Genomic DNA, 22,366 nt, shown 5'->3' on the forward strand with positions numbered 1-22,366 from the left:
TAAGTGTCTTATAAAGGGTGGGGCCACGACTTGGACCCAAGGTTTCCAAGGCCAAAATTGGGTGCCATTTCCATACCTCACCCTGGGCAAGACTCTAGATGACTCAGCTGGGAACCCTGCCCTCCAGAGGACCTGGAGCCAGACGTCTGATAACTGACTACTCCAGCCAGGGGAGGGGCCAGAGGGCTCCGAGAGCCCCACCCTGCCAGGCCTGTCTCCTGCTCCCCGGATCCCTGCCTCGTCATGGGATCCCCCCACAAAGCCAGTGCCTGTCTGGGAACCCTGGTTCAGGGGACCCTCCTGCCAAGTGGTCCCTGCCTGCTCGCTCTTCAAGGAAACATCTCTCAACTAGTGATCATTTTAGAGAAAGAAGGCAGTAGTTTAGGAAAAAGACCTGTTTTTAAGCAGTGGTGGCCTTCTGTTTTCCCTAAAGACATTTTTAAAAAGAAACAGTTTTAGGTCCACAACAAAATTAAGAGGAAGGTAGAGCTTTCCCATATACGCCCTGACCCTACACATACACAGCCTCCCCAGCACTGAATATTTCCTACTGGATCCATGTATTTGTTACAACTGATAAATCTAAGTGGTGGCCTTGCTTCCCCCAGAGTTTCATCTGAACAGACTTGACATTGAAAACAGATATTCTGTGTGAAGAGGACGTGTGGAAACCTGTGCCTGCCCTTCTCTCTCTTGACCCTCTTCTAACCGCCCCACCCAGATTCTGAAGAACCTGGATGTAGTTTATGCCCCGGATCTGAGATGGGGACAGTTAGCGCTACCCTTTGTTAATGAGCTCTGCTCCAGGTTGTGCCTCTAAAACCTGAGTTCCATGTGCCAGGTTTTAAAAAATATATATTGTAAAGCATACACAACACAAAATTTGCCATTTTAACCATTTTTTGAGTGTACAGTTCAGTGGCATTCAAGTACATTCACATTGTTCTGCAACTATCACCACTATCCATTTCCAGAACTTTTTCATCACCCCAACCAGAATCTCTCCACTCATTAAACAATAACTCCCATCTTCCCTCCCTCTAGATTCTGGCAGTCACCATTCTACTCTGTCTCTGTGAATTTGTCTATTCTAGGTGCCTCATAATTGGAGTCATACAATATTTGTCTTTTTGAGTTTGACTTATCTCACTTAGCATAACGTCTTCAAGGTTCAGGCATGTGGTAGCATGTGTCAGATTTCCTTCCTTTTAAAAGTTGAATAATATTCCATTCCATGGTATGTATATGCCACATGATTCTATGTTTAATTGTTTGAGGAAACACCATGCCATTTTCCACAAAGGACATATCATCTTACATTGCCACTGGCAATGTACAAGGGTTCCAGTTTCTCCATGTTCTTGCCATCATGGCAGGGTTTTTAATCTCTTGTTCATGATTGTGTCCCCAGAGACTAGGACAATGCCCAGCACATAGTTCAGTTCAGTTCAGTCGCTCAATCGTGTCTGACTCTGCGAGACCCCATGGACTGCAGCACACCAGGTTTCCCTGTCCATCACCAACTCCCAGAGCTTACTCAAACTCATGTCCATCGAGTCAGTGATCACACCCAACAATCTCATCCTCTGTCATCCCCTTCTCCTTCTGCCGTCAATCTTTCCCAGCATCAGGGTTTTTTCCAGTGAGTCAGTTCTTTGCACCAGATGGCCAAAGTATTGGAGCTTCAGCTTCAGCATCAGTCCTTCCAATGAATATTCAGGACTGATTTCCTTTAGGATTGATTGCACATAGTAGGTACTCAATAAATAGTTGTTGAGTTGGATGAATGGGAGGCTTTGGTCTCTAGGCACTTGTGGAGCCCTTGTACTTGTCAACAGAATCTTCCCCTTTTAGTCCCTAAACTCCATGCGCAGAACCATGTACCTACTGCTTCCCTTCTCCTCCTCCACTGTCTGAATTCCTCCACTAATTTTTTTATTGGCATGTAATTGCTTTACAATGTTGCACTAGTTTCTGCTGTACAACAAAGTGAATCAGCTATGTGTATACATATATCCCCTCCCTCTCGGACCTCCCTCCAACCCCACCCCACATCCCACTCCTCTAGGTCACCACAGAGCACAGAGCTGAGTTCCTTGTGCTCTACAGCAGGTTTCGACTAGCTGTCTGTTTTACACATGACAGTGTGTATATGTCAAAACCCATCTCCCAATTCTTCTCACTCTCCCCTATCCCCCTGTGTCCATATGTTTGTTCTCTATGTCTGGGTTTCTATTCCTGCCCTGAAGATAGGTTCATCTGTGCCATTTTTCTGGATTCCACGTATATGCATTAATGTACAATAAAAATCTAAAAACTACCATATAACTCAGCAATCCCACTCCTGGATATATACCCTGAGAAAATCATAGTGCAAAAAGACGTGTACACCAGTGTTCACTGCAGCACTGTTTACAATAGCCAGGACATGAAAGCAACCTAAATGTCCATCAATAGACGAATGGATAAAGATGTGGTACACATTTACAATGGAATATTACTCAGCCATAAAAAGGAATGAAACTGGGCCATTTGTAGAGATGTGGATGGACCTGGAGTCTGTCATACCGAGTAAGGTTAAAGTCCTCCACCAGTTTTTCATTTCAACACACTATCTGCCCAACCCAGGCCAGCCTGGCCCCGCGCAGGAGGAGAGCATCTTGACTCAAAGGGCTACACTGCTCAGGACCTCCCGCCTCTGCCCCATCCTCCACAAGAATTCCAGCCCACATACTCACCTGCTCTTTGCTAAGTTCTGTACACCCTGCGGAAAAAACCTCAGGCCACTTTTTATTTATTTATTTTCTAATTAAAAATTTTTGTTTTGGCTGTACCACACAGCCTGCAAGCTCTTAGCTTCCTGACTAGGGATGGAACCCATGCCCACTGCAGTGGGAATAGAGAGTCTTAACCACTGAACCACCAGGGAAGTCCTCAGGCCAGTTCTTAAACTTTCAAGTATGCTTTTTTTTTGAAATTGACTCTTTTTACTTTACTCTTGGCCCTGTCCTATGTTCTTGGGAAGGCTGTGGGAGAACTTGGCCTTCCAACTGAACAAGAGGCTCCGCTGGGACAAACTGAGAAGACAAGTACTGAGACCGCCAAGTGTCCTTAGGTGCCAAGCCCTCCGTGGGGCTGTGGGAGAGGTGGGTCTGGGGGAGAGACCCATCACCAGCTTTGCCAGCCCTTTCTGCTCCTCTTCACTCCTCCTTTAAGGCCTCCAGGCCTGAGTAGGTTGAGAAGCACATCTAGCTGCTCAGGACTGGGAAGTTGGTATGTTTGCCTTGATTCCCATTCCCTCTTCGAAGGTTCCTAGCACCAGTGCCCTCACGCCCACCAAGACTTGTCCATCCCAGGAGGCACTGCTGCTGTGAACCTCGGCAAGCCCCTAGCAAAGTTCTCTCTCCTGGGTTGCCTTCCCTTTCAGCCAGCTGTATGTTGGGAGGTCTCATCAGTTAATTCCCACACAGGTGGTGCATTTAAAATCTCAGAAAACTTGTATTTATAGGGGAGATTTAATAGAGAGTGTCAATCTCAAAAGGGTAACTTGAAGGGTTAGCTCCTTATTGTGGGGTTCCCTGGGCAGGGTAGTTCTAGTGCCTGAGGGATGGAGAGAAGGAGAGAGGGAGGAGGGGAGGGAGCGAGGACTAACTGGTGGAAGGAAGGAACTGATGGGGTGTGATTTCTTGTTACTTTCTCAGCATTCCATTTATGCCATAAACAGATGGCCACCTGCTCTGCCTACAAAGGCTTGGCTTTTGGGGGGCAGCTGGTCTCTACCGTCTTGAGTTATCTTTGAAAAGTAAGGAAAATAAATTGTTGAAATGATGAGAAGCAGTGAAATGTAGTATTTGGGTAGGGGAATTTTTTATTTCTTTTTCTTTCTCTCTCTCTCTCTCTCTTTTTTTTTTTTGAGATATAATAATCCACAAACCACAACGTTTACTCTTTAAAGTGTATAATATAGTGGTTTTTAGTATATTCATAAAGTAGCAGAACCATCATCACTATTTAATTCCAAAACATTTTCTTTACCCCACCCATTAGCAGTCACTCCCTACGCCCCACTGCCAACCACTAACCTACTTTCTGTTGCTATGGATTTACGTATTCTGGACATTTCATGTGAATAGAATCATACAATCAGAGTCATTTTGTGTCTGGTGTCTTTCACTTGACATAATATTTTCAAGGTTCACCCATGTTATACATGTCAGTAATTCATTCTGTTTATTGCTGGAAAATATTCCATTGGCTGGTTATACCACATTTCATTTGTCATGAGGGATGTGTGGATTGTTTCCATTTTTTTGTCTATTATAAATAATATTGCTGTGTACATTCACATAGAAGTTATTTTTTGCAGATATATGTTTTCACTTCTCTTGGGTACATATCTTGTAGTGGAGTTGCTCGGTCATTTGGTAACTCTGTGTTTAAATTTTTGAGGAACTGCCATGGGTTGGGGATTTTTGATAGCTTTTTTCCCTTATTATAAACGTAATATACATTCATTGTAGAAAATTTACAATATACATAAATGTATTTAAGAAGCAGCTTAAGTGAAGTGAAAGTCTTCCAGTTGGGTCTGACTCTTTATGACCCTGTGGACTCTACAGTTTGTGGAATTCTCCAGGCCAGAATACTGGAATGGGTAGCCATTCCCTTCTCCAGGGGATCTTCCTGACCCAGGGATTGAACCCAGGTCTCCTGCATTGCAGGCAGATTCTTTGCTAGCTTAGCTACCAGAGAAGCCCAAGAAGCAGCTTAGGTTCACTCTAATTATATTAATAACTATATTAAAAATCTATTAATACATTAGTAGGTTAATATATCTATTAATAACTGCCTTTAACATCAATATATTGGTGGTTTTGCTTATGTACACCATTTAAAAATTGTACTGTGCTTAAAATATATATAGTTTTGTGTCCTAATTCTTTCACTTTACCTTCTATCATAAGCATTTTCAATGTCAACACATATTATTATAGTGTGATTCTTTCTGACTACATTCTATCATCATTGGATGCACCATAACTTATTTACTCAACATGCTGTTCTTGGACATATTCTTTTCCACATTTCTGTGGTTATCGCAATTGGTGCAATATCCTGATACATAAATGTCCATCCACATCTCTGGTAAGTTTTGAGATAAAATCTTAGAAGTGAAATTCTGGGTAAAAGAATGTGAGCATTAAAAAAAAAAAAGCTTTCACTTTGAAATAATTTTAGATTTGCAGAAAATTTGCAAAGATAGTACAGCAAGTTCCCATATTCCCTTCACCCAGCTTCCTCTATGTTAGTATCTTACCAGCCAGAGTATATTTGTTGAAACTAATCAGTTAACACTGGTATGCTACTATTAACTAAACTCCAGACTTTATTTGGCTTTCACCAGTTTTCTTAACCAATGCTCTTTTTTTAAAAAAAGTTCATTTATTTTTAAATTGAAGAATAATTGCTTTACAGAATTTTGTTGTTTTCTGTCAAACAGCAATATGAATCAGCCATAGGTATATATAGCTTACTAATGTCCTTTTTCCATTCCATGGAAAATTCAAATTCCTATTGTATTTAGAAAATGAATACTTTTAAGGCTTTGGGTGTGTGTGTGTGTGTGTGTGTGTGTGTGTAGAAAAGTTGTATCAATTTTTATTCTCATGAATAGTATAGAAGGAAAAAGACTTTGCCAATCTAATAGACATGAGAGCAAAAACAGGAATGTGACTTTAACAGGCTTTTTTCTGACCATGCCGCACGACTTGTGGGCTCTTAGTTCCCTGACCAGGGACTGAACCCAGGCCCTTGGTAATGAAAATGGAGAATCTTAACTGCTGGACTGCAAAGGAATTTCCCTAACATGCGTTTCTTAATTGCTAGTGGGTTTACAGATTTGTTCATATTTGGTGGCCAGTTGTACTTTTTGCTTTTGGTTTCCAGTCACCTGTAGGGGTTTTTGTCCATGTCTAGGCCTTTAGCTTCCACCCAAGCTGACATCATACCAGTGTCAGGTGAGTCTCTAGAAAGTCATCATTGCATCCTGCCAAGTCATCAAGGCAGGGGTCCCTGGGCAGGGTGGGCCCCCCAGGTGCCCTCCTCCAGGCCTGTTTCTCCCACAGAGGCCTGGCCTGGGTTGTGGACCCAGGTGACATGAGGTGTGCTTTCCGAGATTAGGCTCAACCAGTGGCCAGGAGACCAGCTGTATGCAAAGAGCAGGACAGGGCAGGCAGTGACGTGTTGTCAAGAGCTCTGTCTTGGAGTCAGAAGAATTGGGTTTTGTCCTACTTCTCTTACTACTTATGTGGCCTTGAGCGAGTGCAGTCCAGTTACCGAGCTCCGGTTTTTCCCCTGTGGTTAATGGGCAGAATCTCAGGGACTGAGTGGACAGTTGTGAAGACACTTGGTCAAGAGCTATACAAATGGGTGATGTGGTCAGAGAGAACCATGTAGTGAAGGGGCCTGAGCAGTGCCTTGTGTGGACAATGCGAATCTCAACCCACCACCCTCCCGAGATCAACTCGTTTCTACCCCTGAGTTCCCATCAGGTCTGAAGGGGAGGGAATTCCAACGTGGTCATTCTAGGGCCCTTCCCAGGGAGGGTCACCCTGAAATCCAGGAGGCTTGTGGTGCTGCAGGAAGCGGCCTCCTATGGGCTGTCCACGTGCTTGGGCCCTGGTGCCCTGTGAGACTCCGCCTCTGCCTCCAGGTCATGAGTCAGGCTTCTGTGCCCAGGATCAGGTGTCTGGCCCTGAAACTCAAAGAAGACAGATCCAAGACCTTCCTGGAATGGCAAGAGAGAGGAAGAACACAACCATTAAAACACAAGTTAATATCTGGGAAGGTAATCTGGCCATGCTGAGAAGACACTGAAGATATGTTCTCTTGTCCAAATGCAGTCACAACTCATAGCGTGGCCTCTGGCATGTCACCCATAGTCTCTGAGAATGTTTCCTTGGCTGTGCAATGAGCAGGTGGTTTCATAACCTCTACAGCAGCTGTGGACATGCACCGTCCTAGAGTCTGCCAGTCCTGGGAGGGGGCAGGTTTTCCTTTTTTGTGATGTTCCTGGCCTGTCCCAGTCCCTGTCACGTGACCTGACCAGGAGTCCTTTAGCAGTGTGGCTGACAGACTTCCTGAGGCCTGCTGTTGGTCTAATCTGTGAGGGGTGTGCAGCTCTGTGTAATCTTCACGGTAAATATGCTCTAGCTCTGGGTTGGCCAGTGTTCTCGGTACACTATCTCATTTAATTCTCATTAATGTGTGTTGGGTTGGTCCTATCTTTCATGTTATAAGAGAGGAGACAAAGGTCAGGTAGCTTTCCCACAGCTGAATGGTGACTCTGGGGCGGTACTGGCTGACTCTGAGGATTCTAGGCTAAGAATTCTAGATTCTGTGCTGAGGATTCCAGCCGACTGGGTTGTGTCCCCTCTGGGGCAGAGGGAACCTGAGGGCAAATGTCCTGGGAGGCACGTGTGACCATCCCAAGAACCAATCTAGGACAGTCCTCCCGAGGAGACTCCCAGGTTCTCATGTCCCCCTGCATCCTGAACCGATAGGGAGAGAATATTGGGAGGAGAGTCAGGACTCCTGGGGAAGAGCGTTCTCTGAGGATGACAGCAAGCATCTCTCAGAGTTCTGGGGTCTCTGCCTGCACAGAAGGCCCAGGACCTGCCTGCACACCCGTCATGCAGAGGGCTCTCCTCGTTTCTCCTGTGTTTCTGCAAATGGGGTCCAAGGTACCTCCCCTGCTTCCTCCTTAGGCCAGAGTGGGGGTGACATCTGAACTTGCATCCAGTCAGTGGGCAGACACATGCATTGTCATTGTGCACCCACCAAGGGCAGAGACCTGGGCTCACCAGCTAGAGACAGGTGCAAGCCAGCCTACAGTGGTGCAGTGACACAGCAAGACCCAGCTTAGTGACTCTGTCACACGAGTCCCTCCACTGCCCCCACAGAGTTACTCCTACTAATTTCAGCCTCTCTCCCCTTCACCCCAGGGGCTGAAAAATTGGTTGTCAAAAAAGAGAAGAGCTCTTATGTGATCCTCCAAAGATGCATTCTATCCAACTTTCCTGAAGAATTTGTTGGGAAATGGTACCTTCATCCAAATCTTAATTCAGATTTGGGGTTATATTGACTCATAAATCATGTTGGACCATTTCTTTCCATTTGTATTTATTAAAAGCCCTTCCAAGGTGGTACTGGGCCAGGCGCTGTGAATACAACAGAAGTTCTAAAGGCCAGCCTTTATTTTCCAGGTGGAAAGAGGATAGCCCAGAGATACTAAGGAGCTCAGCCAAGGTCACACAGCCACTTAGGTTCCTGCCTTTTGGCCCCGTTGCTCTTTCAACAGCATCTTACGCAACTTACACTCTGGTTGGAGATGCAGGAAAGGCACCTGTGGAACAATTACAGAACTCTCATGGGGAGGAGAGTTCCCCTTGCTGGTGATTTCCCACCCACAGTGGGCTTGTTGCCAGTGTTTTTATGTTGTTTACTTATATATGCTTGTCTGGGGGAGGGGTTGTAATTTTCTTTTGGGACACTGGGAAATCCCATAATTTAAAAAAATTCAGTGAAATCTAATTCCTATATTTTTGTCCAGTTTGTGCTTCTTCAGTGTGTGTGTGTGTGTGTGTGTGTGTGTGTGTGTATTTTGTATTCTAGCACTTTCTATCCTCAGATGATTTCATATAGGCTGATCTGGGTGAGGGCTCTCTATGTGTGCTTTACATGGGGCACAATGACAGAGACAGAGCAGAGTGGGCATGAAGTGTGGGGAAGAGGCAGCCGGTGTCCATGAGGAAAGGAGGCTTCATGCCGTCTTCCTCTCTGGGATGCTACAGACCTGAGGGAGAAGGGGGTCTGTCTGCCATGGTTGTGCCCTGGTGGGATGAGGTGGAGTCTCTGGGAAAAAGGAAAGAGGTCTGGTAAAAAGTTTCCTTAACCCAGAGATGTATAGGTTTTTGAAGGAGCTTGACAGTGTCAGTGTCATTCATTCATTCATTCAAGTAATTCTGGAGAAGATTCAACAAATAATGATATAAAATCACCTTTGGGCAAAGACCCAGTGTCAAGTTCCAGAAGGGACGTGTTTCATATCTGAGGGTATGTCTTGGCTCTGTTCTGTCCTCTCTACGAAAGAATCAGTCTGCTCTGGGCCCATGGCCTGCCTGAGGGCTTCCACTCTACCTCAAGGCCCCAGAGAGACTCCTGGCTGGAGCCTGGCCTCTTGGGGCTGTGGTGGGGGTGAAGGCCGCCCTGCATACCGCTGCCTCCTCAAGATCAGATTGGAGGGGGTGACGTGCCATGGGGCTGGCCTGGCTCCAAGAGAAAGCACCACCGCAGCTCCCCTGAGAAGCCAGTGGGCTGGGAGCAGGGCTTGGAGAATTGTGGGCCCCTAGTCCTCCCTGATGTACCCCTGACCTTCTGTCAGAGAAGATGAAAGCAACCAGGCCCACTGTCCAGAAATGAAACCAGTCTGGCTCTCACGAGAGACCACCATAGAGTGTAAAGATGGAGACCCAGGGACCCTGGCACAGGCTGGGGCGCCTGCCTCAGGGGTCTCTGTCCTGGGTTGGGCCGCCCCTGGCCACATGGTGGAATTAGATGGGGACGGGTGGGTCACATTTCTGACTCCTGTCTCTTTGCAGCTGTGAATTGGACAGATTTTATCTTGCTTGTTTTGACCTTTCATGAAGCAACAGCTGGAGGTGGGGCAGAGAGTGTGCAGGTTCTTCTTTTGGCCCATTTAGCAACTTCCTGTAATTTTTGAGCAAGGACAGGTATAACCCCTTGTGCCCTGAGGCACACAGGTTCCAACATATGCTGTGGCCTCAAGGTCATCTACTGACCCTGGCTCAGTCCAGTCAAAGGGAAATTCATTGTTTTTGAGGAAGCATGGACATTAAATACGCCACTGAGGCTGGGCCCTGCCATCTCCTGTTTTACCACTTCCAATTTACTTTGATTCATGGACCTAACATTCCAGGTTCCTATGCAATATTGTTCTTTAGCATCGGACTTTACTTCCATCACCAGTCACATCCACAACTGGGTGTTGTTTTTGCTTTGGCTCCGTCTCTTCATTCTTTCTGGAGTTATTTCTCCACTGATCTCCAGTAGCATATTGGGGACCTACCAACCTGGGGAGTTCATCTTTCAGTGTCCTGTCTTTTTGCCTTTCATAGTGTTAATGGGGTTCTCAAGGCAAGAATATTGAAGTGCTTTGCCATTCCCTTCTCCAGTGGGCCATGTTTTGTCAGAACTCTCCAGAATGACCTGTCCATCTTGGGTGGCCCTACACAGCGTGGCTCATGGTTTCACTGAATTAGACAAGGCTGTGGTCCATGTGACCAGATTGGTTAGCTTTCTGAGATTGTGGTTTTCATTCTGTCTGCCCTCTGATGGATAAGGATAAGAGGCTTATGGAAGCTTCCTGATGGGAGAGACTGGCTGAGGGGGAAACTGGGTCTTGTTCTGATAGGCAGGGCCATGCTGAGTAAATCTTTAACCCAATTTTCTGTTGATGGGCGGGGCTGTGTTCCCTTCCTGTTGTTTGACCTGAGGCCAAACTATGGTGGAGGTAATGAAGATAATGGCGACCTCCTTCAAGAGGTCCCATGCATGCACTGCTGGACACAGTGCCCGTGACCCTGCAGCAGGCCACCACTGACCCACACCTCCGCCAGAGACTCCTGGACACTCACGGGCAAGTCTGGGTCAGTCTTTTGTCGGGTCACTGCTCCTTTCTGCTGGGTCCTGGTGTGCACAAGGTTTTGTGTGTGCCCTCCAAGAGTCAGTTTCCCCAGTCCTGTGTAAGTTCTGGTGGCTCTATGGTGGGGTTGATGGCGACCTCCTCCAAGAGGGCTTATGCCATACCCACGTCTGCTGCACCCAGAGCCCCTGCAGCAGGCTGCTGCTGACCCATACCTCCACAGGAGACACTCAAACACTCAAATGCAGGTCTGGCTCAGTCTCTGTGGAGTTTCCTGGTACACATAAGGTTTTGTTTGAGCCCTCTGAGTGTCTCTGGTGGGTATGGGGTTTGATTCTAAATGTAATTTTGCCCCTCCTACCATCTTGCTGGGACTTCTCCTTTGCCCTTGGATGTGGGGTGTATTTTTTTGGTGGAATCCAACATTCTCCTGTTGATGGTTGGTCAGCAGAGAGCTGTAATTTTGGAGTTCTCATAGGAGAAGATGAGCACACGTCCTTCTACTCTGCCATCTTAAAAATAAATGTTAGGTCTGAACTGAACTGAGGCCGGGCCCAACTGATCAGTTATTCAGCAAATAATTTTGGGCATCTACTTTGTGCTTGTCACAGTGAGGGGCCTCCAGGCTCACGTCTCCTTCAAGCTTCACTCCTTTCCCCTTTATCACTCAGCAAGGCGCACACTTTACCGGTGATGACATGGCTCCTCGGGGAGAAAAACCACAGACTTGGCCTCTGCCTCTGAGTGAGGCGTGTGGCAAATTCAAGTGTGTCTGCTCTAGAGCCTTCCTCAAGTAATTCTGGGTACTTTCCAAACTCAGCAATTCCCTAAAGAAGGGGGGGAGGGGGCAGGGGAACTTTCCAGGGTGAGGAACAGCACGTGCAAGGGGCCTGTGGTGGAAGGTAACAAGGGCCCTTCAAAACCCTGAAGGAAGGCAGTGTGACGGGAAGAAAAGGGTACTTTGCAGGTTGGGGCTCCTGCTGGGCAAGTGGGCCCTCTCTGTGAGCCTCCTCTTGATCCCATCACTTCACCTAGGGCACCCCTTTTTTTCCTCAGATCTCAAATGTGGAAAGCCTTCCCTGAGTGCCTGGAGGCAGTCAAATCCTCTGTTAATGCCTGCTTATACTTCCTCTCGGGACCCTAGTGTCTCGTCAGAGGGACCTCTGCCCTTCAGGGTTGGGGGTCTTTGATCTTCCGTGGCCTCTGCCTGGGGTGGACCCTGCCTGAGGGTCAAGCCTTAGCCTGGAATTGCCCTGAGGGGAGCACTGGCAGGAGAGTTAGCCCTGCTCCAGGGGCTCCGGGGGCCATCAGCCACAGGGCTACATGGCCCCAGCTGATGGGGGATGTGACAGGACTGCAAACGTGCCGTCAGTCCACGACCCCACATCCTGCGAGCAGCCTGGCCTCATGGTGCTGTGCCCTTCTCAGCCACCCAACACTGTCATGACCTAGAACTGTTCCACCTCTGCTCTGAAACAGTCCCCACGCTCTGATCCCAGCCTTCTCCCTCACAGACTTTTCATCCGGGACTCCATCACCCTGTCCTCAACCTCACAGAGTTCCCCAGCACCCGCCCTAGCCCATCCTCCCCTCCTACTCTCAGAGGCCCAGACCCTTTCATCATTTCAGGTACCCTTTTCCCCCAACCTGCCACCCCCTGCTCCTCTGTCCTTCCACTGCCCTTGACTGGGCTAGACATCTGGCCCAGGACAGACCAGCCTCCTGCTATCCTCATTCCCCCATGGGGGAACTGAAGTGATTACAGACTCCAGGCCTCCACACGCAGCCACACCTCAGGCCTCCAGCATTAGTCTCCTTCTCCCCTGGAACTGTCCCAGACCCTCCCCGCCATCCTCCATCCATCAGCTCTCCACCACACGCCTGCCAAACAACCCCAACACCACGTCTCTGAGAGATGGGGAGCTCCCGCTGTGGCCGTCATGGAGGCACACTGCTCAGTCCTGGGAGGGAGGCTGAGAGGTGTGGGGGGAGCTGTATCCCAGCTGTAGCCAGTGCTGAGGCCGCAGGGCAGGGAGGGGCCCCCCACTTCTTCCCCAGGGGTGAGATGTCTCCTGCCTTCTCTCAGCCTTCTCTGCCCTCCCTCTCTCTCACAGGTGTCTCCCCACTGAATCTCGTCACTCCTAACTCCATTCCGCATCTGCTTCCCAGGGAATCTGGACGGACACCCCGCCTTCCTAGCTCGCCTTGGTGTCCCCCTGCACACCTCCTGAGACACAGCTCCTTGCCCGCCCAAGGCTAACCCTTCCAGCGGGGCTGTGGACGTCTCCCTCATTTGTCCCCCTCAGGCCCCACGCTCCTGGGAGCCAGCATCCCCTCTTCCCAACCTTCTCCTTCCCTCTGCTGCCCTGCCCTTGTCCTCACCAGCTGGCCTTCCTTCGACCCATGTCCCTGGGCCACCAAGTTGCTAATATGCTAAGCAATAACTTCCATCCTTCCCACCCTTGGCTGGTGCTAAGCACGCCCTCCTCCCAGAATTGTCGCCCCTTCTGTCTCTCTGTCCTCCACTCTGCTTTCGGCCTCCTGCCTCTCTCACTGCTTCTCCATCTCCAGGCCCATGGCCGTCCCTCCGATGCTGGTGTCCCCAGGCCTGAGGCGGGGTCCTCTGCCCAACCAATTCCCTCTCTCCAAGGGGTGATGGTTCCTAAATACTGATCTGTTGATGACTCTCAAATTCCATCTTTCGATCATGACTTTTTCCTGAAGTCCAGATTCTAATAGCCAACTGACAAAGGGACTTCTCCATTTGGTTGAACATCGACCTCAAACCCAGAACACCCCAGGGTGAGTTCATAGTCACCCCACAAAGTCATTCCTCTGGGGTCTCCAGAGAGTGCTGCCACTGTCCTCCAAGTCACCCAGGCCAGGAACCAGGCAGCCTGCTTAGTCATCCCTTCCAGGTGGTCAGCAGGTACTCCTGCATTCCTTCCCAAGCTGTCCACTCCTCTCCCCAGAATCACCGTGCCTTAAGCATTCTTTAATTGTACTTCTGATTCTATCACTTAACCCTGTACTCTGTATTTTTCCGTTATATTTCTCAAATTGATCCTTCAGAAAGGCCTGTAATTCTGGATAAGGAAGAATTTCATTGCTCCCTGTTGCCTTTATCACCGTTTATCAGCATCACCATTTATCAAATTTTCCCTATGTGCTGATTAAAATCCCTCTGGATCATGCCTTTCTCTGTGGGCTTCTCTTGACCCTCGTGGGCTAGCCAGACTGAATCACACAGTGGTTTCTGGCCTGGGTTCCTGGGTGGATGGAGAAACCCTTCACCAAGATGGTAGCCCTGGAGTGGAGCAAGTTTGAGTGCAAGAACAGTATCTCAGTTTTGCTTACAGGATAGTACCTGAAATTTATACATTGGAAGGGGCCATCAAGCTGGGAGGACTTTCTGGAGATCCCATTCAAGGCAGAGATGGGGGGAGGGGTCAGGTCCACACGTGTTCAGATCAGATCGGCTCCTAAGGGCTAAATTCCTAAATTTTTAGGAATTTTGTGAGACAGTTGTTAAACCTAGCTATTTTTAAAAAATTAAACTATACAAAATTACAATGAAATAAGTTCTGTTAAAAACAAAGATAAATACTCAAACTCATCATCTCCTAAGAATTTTACAAGGTTTTACTGTTTATGCTTTTTTTTTTTCAACCTCTCTTTTGTCTGTGGAAATGCTATATAATGTTGTGTTACTGTGCTTTTCTTCCCAGCTCTGCATTCAGTGACATCCTGTTGGTAGCTTGAAGTCAGCCATGGTGAGAATATTTACATCATTGAAATTCATAAATACCACAAATCAGGGCTTGATTGATTGTATTGTTGACTATCTAGACATAAGAAATTTATAAAGGAAATGTTAACAAGGCAGATTAAATTAAATTTAAATGTATGTTTTGCCAGTAGCCCCTACATTATTGAATGGCGCGTTCTTCCAGTATTCAAAAACTATTATCTGATTCAGTAGGGAAGTTGGTCACACCATAGACAAATTCCAACATATGTTCTTATTGTTTCACTTTTTTTCTCACTAGATAGCACAAACAATAATATCAACCACCATTCATAATGGAACTACACTCATTTTTCAGTTATAATTTTTGGTTGGTTATGGAGTCAGGGGGTTGGTAAAAATCAATGAAAGCATTATATAAGACTCCATTTGCTATATTCAGTTACAATAAAGAATACAGTATTTTTATTATTATTTATAAATTGCTAAATATCTTTTATGTCAGTAAAATTTATAATAAACTCATATACATGTATATATGTATACATTATTTTCTCTAGCAGGTCTGTTGTTTAACATTTATCAGCACACCACAGGGCAGATTCCTTAGGCTGAGGGGTGATCAGAGACTTGACTCTTTGGAAGGATACTCAGAAGAGGGAGGGAATAATCGGTGAAAAGAAGCTCCGTCAATGTAGAGAGGAGGAGTGGGTGAGTGAGACTCAGGTGGAGGGATTAGTCTGATGGGCACAGAGTCCCCGAGAAAGGAGTGGGAGTGGACAGAACCTAGGGCTTACTATATTCTCTCTGCCTTGTAGGATGCAAGCCATATTCTGAGAGCACGAGAAAGAGAGGAAGCAAGGAGTGAGGTGGTTTGGCTGCAGTGGTCAGTGAGGGGCAGAGAAGGGACCTGCAAGGATGAGGCTGACTCAGAAAGACGGGGGACCAGGACAGCAGAATCCTAACTTTGAGCGTCAGAAGCAGGGGTGTCAACCAGGTTCCAGTTCTGGGCCCCTCCCTGCAGGACAGATTGTTTTATTAATCTCCCAGGATGATTCCAAGAGGAAACGGAGGCTGGGAGAGGCTAAGTCCTTTGTCCATGGCCCAGAGCTGCTTAGTGGCTGAGTTGGGATTCGAATGTAAGCAGGGTGGATCCATAGACAAGGAGCCTGCATAGCAGCGCTTGCCGCCTTAGCAAAGCCCTTCAGACTGTGCAAATTGGAAGTGCCCTGGCAGAGAGGTTGGCAGTGCAGGAGTGGCACGTGTCAAGGGCTCAAATGCATTGCCTGGCAAACAGGCCTGGCAAAGTCACCTCATATCTCTGGTCCCAGCCTAGCATCTACCTCCCAGCATGCTCCTGACATCACTCCACAGTGTCTACTAAGGATATTTTTTTATTATAACAAATAGGGACTTGTGTTATTTTTTTATATTTTTGTTATTTTCTTTTCTAATAATTCATTTTTATTGCTAGTTTTAAAAAGTAAAGCATAGGACGGATTGTAAATGCACAGGGCCTTCACTTTCATACATTTGAGAAGCACTGTCCTAACCCACCCTTCTAATCATGTTGCTCCCTTGCAGGAAACCCTTAGTGATCCCCACTGGCTACGGCAGAGGTTTTAAATGGTGGGGCAGGGGACCAGTTCATGGTTGGGAGCTTAATTTAGTGTGTCAGTACCAGCATTTAAAAAAGACAAAGTGGAGTAAAATAGAAAACATGAGTGTATCACATATGGTAAATGCATTTTACCTGGTTCAATTCCTGTCTTGGGAAGATTCCCCTGGGATCTTCCCAAGAAGAAGGGATAGGCCACCCACTCCAGTATACTTGGGCTTCCCTGGTGGCTCAGATGGTAAAGAATCTCCCTGCAATGTGGGAGACCTAGGTTCGATCCCTGGGTTGGGATGATCCCCTGGAGGAGGGCATGGCAACCCACTCAGGTATTCTTGCTTGGAGAATCCCCATGGACAGAGGAGCCTGGTGGGCTACAGTCCATGGGGTTGGGAAGAGTTGGACACAACTGAGTGACTAAGCACAGCACATACACATATGTAAATGTATTTTTCATATGTTATAATGCATATGTATGCTGGGGTATGATGAAAAATGTCTTCCTTACTATGATCACAGTAACAGGTTTGAATAACACCAGTCTACCTGGTAAAGACAGCACTGCTAGCCTGACTTGCAAAGTCACAGAGGAGAGGCAATTGTTGAGGGAGAGCAGGTAGTGCTTCTGGGGAAAAGAGGGAAGGTGAGCAGGGTCTAGAGGATGGATGAGCAGAGGGAATGGTAGGAGTAAAGACCCTCAAAGACCACATCCTTCATGCTTAGATCGTGCTGGTGCTCCAACTAGGAACTGGTCTGGCCCTGGCTTCTGGAAGCTTGCAGATGGCATGAAGACTATAGTCCCTGAGATGGGAGCTTAGAGGATGGAGCCCTTAAGTCTGTCAGGGAAATCACAGAAGACTTCCAGAGGTAGCAGTAGCTTAGCTGACTTCTGAGGGAAGAGTTAGAGTTCACCTGGAGAATAGGGCTGTGGGGAAGGCTTGCCCAGCCAAGTGAGAGGCTTGTGAAAAGGCATGAAAAAGCCTCTCATGTTTGGGGAACTACAAGCCATTTGGTGTAGGTGGACCATGAGTTAGGGAGGGGCCTCACGTGCCCTGCTGAGAGTCAGGACTTTGTTCTGGCCTGAGGAGCCACGGAGGAATTCAGGGCAGAAGAATGACATGAGTAGTCTTCCATCTCAGGACTCTGGCATCCCCGGGAGAGTGGATTACCAGGGAGGGGACAGCTGGGATGGAGACCTGTGGGATAACTATTACAGTAGTTGGGCTTGAAGTAGGGCAGTGGTGGTGTAGAGGGCAGACGACCCGGGATGGGGGTGGGGATGGAGGTGGGTGTGGGAGTTGGGGTAGGGACTCAGGAGGAGCCAGCAGAGGAGGCAGGCGGTGAGGATGAATGAACCGGGAAACTGGCTCCACGGTGGTGACTTTTGCCCAGATAAAGAAAGAACGCATGAGGCAGAGCAGGTCTGGGAAGACAATGTGTTTAGTGTTGAAAGTGAACTTGTGGGGTACACGTGGCAGTGGAGCAGAGAGTTAGGTCAGGGGTACAGGCTGGGGAGAGTGTAGAATGCCAGGGGAAGGCGCCAGGAAAGACTAGGGGAGTGCTCTTTGAGGCACAAGATCAAAAAACTTGGGTCCCAGGAGCCAATGGGGCAGGAGAGACCTAGGAGGAAAAGCAGATTCCCTGAGGGGCTCCTGGGATGCGGCCATTGGGAAGCCACTGATGCTCTTGGCCAGGGTGCAGCTCTGGGAGGAGGGGGCAGGAGCCAGGGGCTTGGGGAGTGAGTGGCACGAACACAGTGAAACAGAGGGAAGTAAGGTTGCTGTAGACCGCAAGGCGCCTTGTGCAAGGTAGACCAGCTCGGTGACAGAGGGACGCGGGTGGCCTTGAGCCCCATGTGCCCACAGTGGGGCACGTGCAGGCCTTGGTCCTGTGAGTGTGGACCAGCCCTTCTAGAAACTGACTGGGGAGGAAGGAGAGGAATGGTCATTAATCAAGGGGGGATGCTGGACCAGCGAGGGACTCATTTTTAGGATGTGAGAGCCTGGTGCCAGCTGACTCAGATGAGGGAGGAGAGTCCATGAGGAAAGAATACAGGCAGGAGCCTGCAGCCTGCAGGAAGCTGGTGGCGGCCCTGGCAGGAGGGTCAAGGCTAGTGTTGTTGCCATGAGTTTGGGGATCAGGACTGTATGTTGAGGGGTCCGTGTGCCAGCTGGTACTGCGGACAGGAATTACTGAGAACCTGTGCTCTGGGGCTGGGGAGAGGATGCCCAGCAGGGACACCGACCCTGCCTGTCCTGGGTCACCAGTGGCTCCAGTGTCCGAGACTGGGTGACACACAGACCCCCGGGCAGTGGGTCCAGAACTGGGCAGGCCAGGCTGGGGATGGTCTTGGCACAGAGCTTTGGTTTACTTTTTTTTTTAAATTTGGTTGTGTAAGGTCTTAGTTGCGGCATGCAGGATATTTAGTTGCAGCATGTGGGATCTAGTTTCCTGACCAGGGATCGAATCCTGGCCCCCTGCATTGGGAGCATGGAGTCTTAGCCCCTGATAGCCAGGGAAGTCCCTTATTTACTTACAATTTTACTTTTTGTTATGGAATATTTTTGAATATACCCCAACGTTGTGGGAAACTCAAACTCTCTTATACCTATCATTTAGTTTCAACAGTTATTACTATTGTCAATGTTACTATCCCTTCTTCAAGAACCTTTTAGAAATTAAAAAAAAAAAGACTATTATTTAAGGAAATTTTAGATTCATAGCACAGATTTCTCATATACTCCCTGTTAAAAACTTTTTTACTTGAAAATAATTTTAAACTTATAGAACTTGCAAGAACAAGTTTATTTATTTTTAAATAATCTTTTTATTAGAGAATATATTCTCAGAATGACTATAGAAGAAAATTAAGGTCCTCATGATCCCACCACCCAGACAAAGGTACTGTCCTTGTTTTATTGTATTGGGTTAGCCAAGAAGGTTGCTTGGATTTTTCCATAAGATGTTAAAAAAAACCTGAACCAACTTTTTGGCCAACCTAGTATCTTCTTCCAGTCTTTTTTCCATGTTTATACACATATTTTCAATTAGACTGCTGTATCTAGAAACTAACTGCCTTTCTGTCTTGTGTGTTAGCCCAAAGGCCTTCGCCCCCAAATCCCTGCACAGAGTGAGCTGAGAGCAACAGCAGTCCATCTGAATTTGTGATGTGTGGTTGCCCTCATTCCCTGGTTTCAGCTCATTCCCTCCTCTCTAGCATCCCTTTCCTTTTTGTTTTTCTTGGATAATACTAGTAGATTTCTGGTGGGGGGAGGTGCCCAGTGCTCCTTGGACCACCATCTTGCCTGTCTCCCATTCTCATCTCTCCAGAATTAGGGCACCCATGTCTGAATCTTTCTTCCCCACTCACCTGAGAACTCTGTGAGGGCAGGGCTCATATCTGATTCATCACCCAACGTGAAGCAGGGTTAGCCTCAAGAAATAGGTCTGGAATGGAATCAACCCGCTTCTTTGGCACTGCCCATCCCCATCTAGCTTCAGACTAGACTCAGAGCCTTACACTCACTCACAGCTGCCAGCATGGTGTGTGGCCCAGGGTAGGTGCTCGATAAATGGCTGTTACTGCTGCTACTAATAACCTGGAGATTTCCATCTGTGTCAGGGCTCCCCTGGCATTTCCATCTTCCCTTTCTTGCCTTCCCCTCCTTCTTCTGGATGGTAAAGCAGAGACCACTTTGACAAGCCAGACGGAAGGGGCCACCCTTTGTCCCCCATTTTCTGTAAGTCAGGAGCAAAGCTGAGTTGGCAGTGGATTCCAAAGCAGCAGCTCCTGTGCCGAGGCTGTTTTATATGTTTGCATTCCTCAAGATACCAGTTATCATTAGCAGCAATTAAAGCTATTTTGGGATCAGTTCAAAGCTGCCTTTGAGGTATTTTAAGTTGGACAAAAGTCCTCCACGTGTCTAGATTTAAGCTGAGTGTCCTGATGTCATTAGAAGCCCACTTGTACTTGGAGACTACAATCTGCATACTTTGATTTTTGTGAACGTTTTATAAATTTCAGGACTGTTTGTTAAAAGTGAGTTCGTCTCCAGAGCTATTTGGACTACCTGATGAGTCCTGCTGCCAACCTCAGTTAAATGGAGGGGACCATGGGGATGGGAAAGAGGGGGATCTTCTGGGATTTTCCCTTAGAGCCAGTCCCTGTTGCCAGGTAGAACCCCTGCCCCTAGGGAGGGTGGCAGAAATCAGAGAAGAAAGGGGTGAGGGCTTGGTCCAGTGTGGGGGCACCAGGAATTGGGAAGAAGGCGGAGCCTAATTTGGAGGGTCTGGGTTGGGAGGAGGGGAGTGGGGAGGACTTCCAAACACCTTAAGTTATCTTCATAGTTGACTGAAAGATAAAAACAGGGGAAGAACTGGTTTTGGCATATTGGACTTCTAGGGAGTCAGCCAGAAACTTGTGACCAACTGATGGTTGGTCCTGGCCTTGACCCTGGGTCTGGAGGGCTGACAGTGGCTTTAGGCCTGGGATCACTGTTCCCTAAACATCTCTGGGACCCTCCAGTGTGATGGTCTTGCAGGCTGCTGACAAGGGGAGTTCAGCTGGTGGGTTGAGTGGGGCGATGTCCAGGTAGAAGGCTTTTAGACCAGGTGGTAGGTGAGTGTCGAGGGGAACGCAAATGGGAGAAGGTGGTTCTGGAACAGTGAAGAACTGGGGCAGGCACCCGGGGCAGGAATACTCTGTCCCTGAGCTGTGCCCAGGACCCAGGGTGGGAAACACACAAGGAAAAGCTATCCTGCCCGTGCGCTTTTGGCCACAGGTGATATGAATGCCAGGTGTGGCATTCCCACTCAGAAGAGCAGAACTGGCAGTCCAGGGGCTGTGGTTTGGGGTTAAGGCACCTGCCAGCACTGTGGGTTTTCCCTCATGCCTGGCTTTGGTCAGAGCCCACCCAGATGCCCTAGGATTCTGATCTGAATCCCTAACTAGATTTTCATGCACAATTCACTGCTCTGCTCCTCTTTCCAGCTTGAGGACCTGATGCCACCACCCACTGAAGCAGGACACCGGAAGCAGCTGGGTCCCCACCTCCCAGGAGCTGTGCCATCAACCCTCCCCAACTCCACATTCACATCAACCCCAGGACAGGGCCTTGGGAGGGACGGGCCAGGTGGGAGCTGCAAGGAGCGAGGCAGGCCTGGGGGAGTTTGCTTGTGGCGGGAGAGCCTGGAGGTAGGAGGAACAGAGGGCCTCGTGTCTTTGGCCCCGCACAGTGAGGGCGGTGGGTGGCGGCAGAAGGCGGCGTGACCCACTTTTGAAGCGGTGCGGCTGTGACTGGGGCTGCTTCAAGTGGTCAGCCTGCACACATACGTTGGTCTTAAACTCTTCAAAACCAGGCTGTTAACCAGCTGTATCCTGTTTTCATTAGCGTGTAAGCCACGGTGATGGGACCTGCCTAGTTTTCTGGGCCAGTAAGTATGCCCAGGGGCTAATAAACTGCAGGTGCCTCCAATAAATATGGTTTTAATACTCAGTGTAAATGTGTGTGCAAAGAAATCTGTGAAATGAAAGGTGGGAGCTGAGGTCTATATGCATGTTACACAATTGCTTAGTTGTTTTGAGCTGAGAACTATAGTGTGACTGTTTGGTGTGTTTACATTTGCAGGATGTGAGCACAGTGTGTGTGGGGGTGCATTTTTGTGGACGTGTGTATATGTGTGAGGGCTTCCCAGGTGGTGCTAGTGGCAAAGCAGGAGACGCAAGAGACATGAGTTCCATCCCTGGGTCAGGAAGTTCCCCTGGAGTAGGAAATAGCAACCCACTCCAGTATTCTGGCCTGGAAAATCCCTTGGACAGAGGAGCCTGGCAGGCTTCAGTCCACGGGGTCATAAAGAGTTGGAAACAACTGAGTGACTGAGCATATATGTGTGATGTGTGGTAAGGAGAGTGTGTAGTATGTGTGTGGGTATGTATGTTTCTGTTGGTGTGTGTGTGTGTGTGCTAAATCGTTTCAGTCATGTCTGACTCTGCACTCCAACCCACACTGCAGTGGGCTGCTGTGTCCTCCAGGTGATCTTCCCAACCCAGGGCGCAAACCTGTGTCTCTTACATCTCCCGCCTTGGCGGGAGGGTTCTTTACCACCAATGCCACCTGGGAAGCAGGTTCAATCCCTGGATCGGGAATGTCCCCTGGAATAGGAAACAGAAACACACTTCAGTATTCTTGCCTGCAGAATCCTATGGACAGAGGAGTCTGGCAGGCTTCAGTCCGTGGGGTCACAGAGTCGGATACAACTGAGTGACAGCATGTGTGTGATG

The 22,366-nt window shown here is 48.2% G+C and overlaps 1 long non-coding RNA gene across 2 annotated transcripts in view; it reads left to right on the forward strand.

Moving 5' to 3' along the window:
* LOC133064703 (uncharacterized) overlaps window positions 1-21,582 on the forward strand; it is a 98,584-nt gene extending 77,002 nt beyond the window's left edge. For both annotated transcript variants that reach the window (XR_009694681.1, XR_009694683.1), the window contains 2 exons: window positions 14,452-14,496; window positions 21,077-21,582. This is a non-coding gene — a long non-coding RNA (uncharacterized LOC133064703). The remainder of the gene's footprint in view (window positions 1-14,451; window positions 14,497-21,076) is intronic.
* Window positions 21,583-22,366: the final 784 nt, after the last annotated feature.

This window comes from Dama dama, chromosome 11 (genome assembly GCF_033118175.1).
Source record: "Dama dama isolate Ldn47 chromosome 11, ASM3311817v1, whole genome shotgun sequence".
NCBI lineage: Eukaryota > Metazoa > Chordata > Mammalia > Artiodactyla > Cervidae > Dama > Dama dama.